The sequence below is a fragment of the Pteropus alecto genome, unplaced genomic scaffold, assembly GCF_000325575.1.
Source record: "Pteropus alecto unplaced genomic scaffold, ASM32557v1 scaffold105, whole genome shotgun sequence".
Taxonomy (NCBI): Eukaryota; Metazoa; Chordata; class Mammalia; order Chiroptera; family Pteropodidae; genus Pteropus; species Pteropus alecto.
In genome coordinates, this window is record NW_006436294.1 from 6,230,420 (window position 1) to 6,234,195 (window position 3,776).

Consider the following 3,776-nt stretch of genomic DNA (forward strand, 5'->3'; position numbering starts at 1 on the left):
TGTGTGGCAGGGGCTCCACCGCTGGGCCCTGTGGGCAGAGGCTGGGGACAGGGCAGGGCCCGCAGGCCTGCCGCCCAGGGCAGGCCAGGGATGCCCGTCTTCTCACAGGAGAGCAGCAGGAGCCGGGGAAAGGGGACGAGCGGGGGTGGTGGTGGTGGCTCTCCCCTGAGAGATCAGCCTGGAGCCCTGGGAGAGGGCTTGGAGGGGGCAAGGGTGAGACCCTGGGCTTGCACAGGACGGGAGGGGCCGGAAAAGGGAGAAGTGGGTGGCTGCGTGGGGGAGGCAGGAACCGCCAGGCCCGCCGACAGGTAGGCCACGGGGGCTGGCGTGTGTGGATGGGCGTCGGTGGCGCTTCCTCCCTTCTCAGGGACCTCTCGCACGTGGAGGGCGCTCTCCTGGGTGCTGCTCCTGGCCGCCCGCCCCTCCCGTCTGCTCCGATCGCTGGGTCTGGGAGGAGGCCGTGCGCGTGCTCAGTCCAGGAGCCTCGCCCGCAGGCGCTGCGCCCTCTGCGCATGCCCAGCCCGGGGAGCCCGGCCCGCAGGCGGCGCGCCCTCTGCGCATGCCCAGCCCGGGGAGCCCTGCCCGCAGGCGGCGCTGAGCTGTGCGTGGCCAGGCTGTCCCTTTTGGGAAAGAGAGTGGAGGATGGATCCAACACCCACTGCAACCCTGTTCCCTCAATCTGCATATGCAGCGTTTGACTGGGAGAGGGGGATGGGGACCCCGGCCAAGCCTTTGGAGGGTAGGACGGGCTGGGAGTTTAGGGAAGGGGAGGGACCCCAAGGGCCTTTCCCCCTGTGCCTGTGTGGCCCTGGACGCTTGCGTCACCCTCTGAGCGTCATTTTCCCCGGCCGTAACTGGGAGAAGGGCGCCTGTGTGCTTGCCTGGAAGGGACTCTGCAAAGCCAGACTAGCTCAGCTTTCAAGTTCTAGGTCCCGGGTCCACACGCACAGGCTCTGTAGCCAAGGACCTGGATGGGTGTGGGGATGAAGTGGGTGGGACCGGGGACGAGACAAGATGCGGGCAAGTGGTGGGCTCTGAGCCGGCAACTGCTCCTGTCCTCAGTATCAGGAGGCCGCGTCAGGCCCACCCCTAGGTTCATAGCCCCTCTCCGTGAATTAGAAAAAGGCACCTCCTCTGAGCGGGCACAGGCCCTTCGGCTCACCGGGTTGGCCCTGGCTCGGCCCCTCAGAAGAGACACAGTGGTCGTCTTCTTAGGCCTGGGGGCATCGCAGCTCTTCATTCCTGCCCCATCTCTGAACTGGGGTGGGGCCACGTGACTGGTTCTGGCCAATGAGTTTGTGAGCAGGTTCGGGGCTCAGAGTGTAACCAGGATCAGGACTCAGCATGTGACCAGGATCAGGGCTGAGCCTGTAACCAGGGTCATAGTCAGTGTGTGACTAGGGTCGGGGCTCAGTGTGTGACCGACGTCGGATTCAGCAAGTCCTGGGGCTCAGCAAGTGCCAGATCAGGGCACTCTCTGAAGCCAGGTGTCTCCAGCAGGCACGTGTTGGACCACGTGCCACATCTTCACCCGCATGGGTGCACCCTGCCTGAGACCTGGAGAAGTGGGGTCGGCCATGCTTTGGGTGTCAAACTCTCATCCATGTGTTTAACCTCCTGCTGGCGACGATCTGGGCCCAGGGATTAGAACACGAGTTCCTGTGCAAAGTCGGGGCCCCTTCTGCTCTACCTGTCTCCGCCGTGTACCTGACCCTGACCCAACCTGACCTGCAAATTCTCCCTCTCCCACTCCAGCCCTCATGCACACACCTGGGCCAGGGTGTGGGCAGACACAGCTGGAGAGATGGTCTGGGGGAACCAGGAAGTACATGCACGTGTGCACATGTGTACCCCAGCTCTCGCGGCGGCAGCTTCTGCAGGAGCCAGAGTGGGACGGGGTGCGGGTGGGGTGGCATCCTCGGCTGAGGTGCTTGCTGCCGGGAGGCGGGCTCAGAACAGGGCGTGCGTGAGGCACCCTGTGGTCCATGGTAGGCATGACTACTAACACCCGATAAGAACTTGAGCAGGTCTTTTCACCTTTACGAGCCTCAGTTTCCCCATATGTAGCATGGGGCGAGGATGATGCCCCCCAGGGGTTTCGTGAGGATGACCCGAGCTCAGCACGTGAACGGCGTCTGTCCTGTCCACATCCTGCCGCACGGGCCCGCCTGTCTCACCTCCCCCCTGGAGCCCACGCCGGAGGCTTCTGCATTGGTCCCTGAGGCTTTGAGACTATCTCCTCTGTGCAGGCCACATAGCAGGTGTTTGGGGAGACGGACACGCTCTCTCCAGTGGTGCTCATGGTGCCCTGGGAGAGACGGCGCGGGCCTGGTCGACGACCACCCAGCACGGCCAAAGTTGTAATGGAGCCATGGGAGCTTGGGGCACAGGGGCCACCTTTGCTCTGAGAGGCCCCGCGTGGGAGACAGCTCCCCAGACAAGATGGCGGCCAAGCCGTGTCTTGCGGGATGGGTACAAGCTCATCGGGGACAGGCACGTGGGGCGGAGGGGACCACAGATGCAAAGGCACGGTGCGGAGATGGGAAGTCCTGGAGTGTAACGCAGCCCCTCCCCCGGGGCGGACCCCAGGCAGGCTGGGAAGGCCCGAGTCCCTGCCAACTCTAACACATGTCCCCAAGGCCCACTGTCATTCTGCAAGGTGCAAGCTGAGCCCAGAGAGGGTGCCCACTCGCCCTGCGTCACGTGGCAGAGGGAGCTTGGTGAGCATTCTGCATTTGGCCTCGCCACGGTGGCTGCAGCAGTTGGGGCAACTTCGTTGCTGGGGGGCTGACACCCCTCTCAAGGCTCCCCAGCCTTGGCCCTCTTGGCGACCCCGTGGTATCGCGAGGGTGCTGGGCTCTCCTGCGATGCTCCCAGGAACACTGATGGTTTCTAAATGGAGGGCAGTACTTGACCCAGGCGTAGGTGTTCTCAGGCCCAAACGTCCTGGGGGGGGATCTTCTTTAGGCCCATGCGTGCCCCGCCTGTTTACTCCCCGTCCCTAAAAAATGGCCCGCCTGCTGCACTCCCCTGCAGAGTGTGGGTGAGCAGAGGTGAAAAGAATTAAAGATAAAGAGCACCCCGCAACCTGGGAACAATTGCCGGGCCTGTAATTAACATTTCAGCAACAGTGATAACATCGCTTGCATCTCCCAGACGCTCCCTCTTCTGGTTTGTCCGCCGCTCTGTTTGTAGGTGACGTTGTGACCTTGGTCACACCTTGATTCGGCAGGAGACACCCCTCCCCGCCCTCACTCGGCTGAGTCCCACCTCTGCTTCTCGACTTTTTAAAATTAAATTTGTTGGGGTCGCACCGGTTCATAACCTAATACACGTTCCGGGTGTACGACTTGATAATATGACATCCGTATGCCCCGTTGTGTGCCCGCCGCCCGAAGTCTAGTCCCACAGCCCTGCCAAACATGCAGGGACGTGGCGTGACGCTATTATCGACCTTAAACGATGGCTGCAGTTCAGAGCGTGCCCCAAGTAGATTTTCACAGAAAAGGAATTTTTTTTAAAATTTAATTTTCAGCCTGCACAATATCCTGAAAGACCGAAGGTCTGGATGGCCTGGACAGTGGGACCACTCCTCGCCCACCTCCATCTCAGGGTGGGAGGGGTGCCGGGTGGGCTCTGGGGTCAGCCGGAGCTGGGTTCCAGTCCCTGTTCCACACCTCTGGTGCTGACCGCTGAGGGCCCCCTGCATGGTGGGGCCAGGTCGTGGCCAGCAGTGTGGCCCGCCTCTCGCCCTCTGAGCTCTGCGTGGGAGTGTG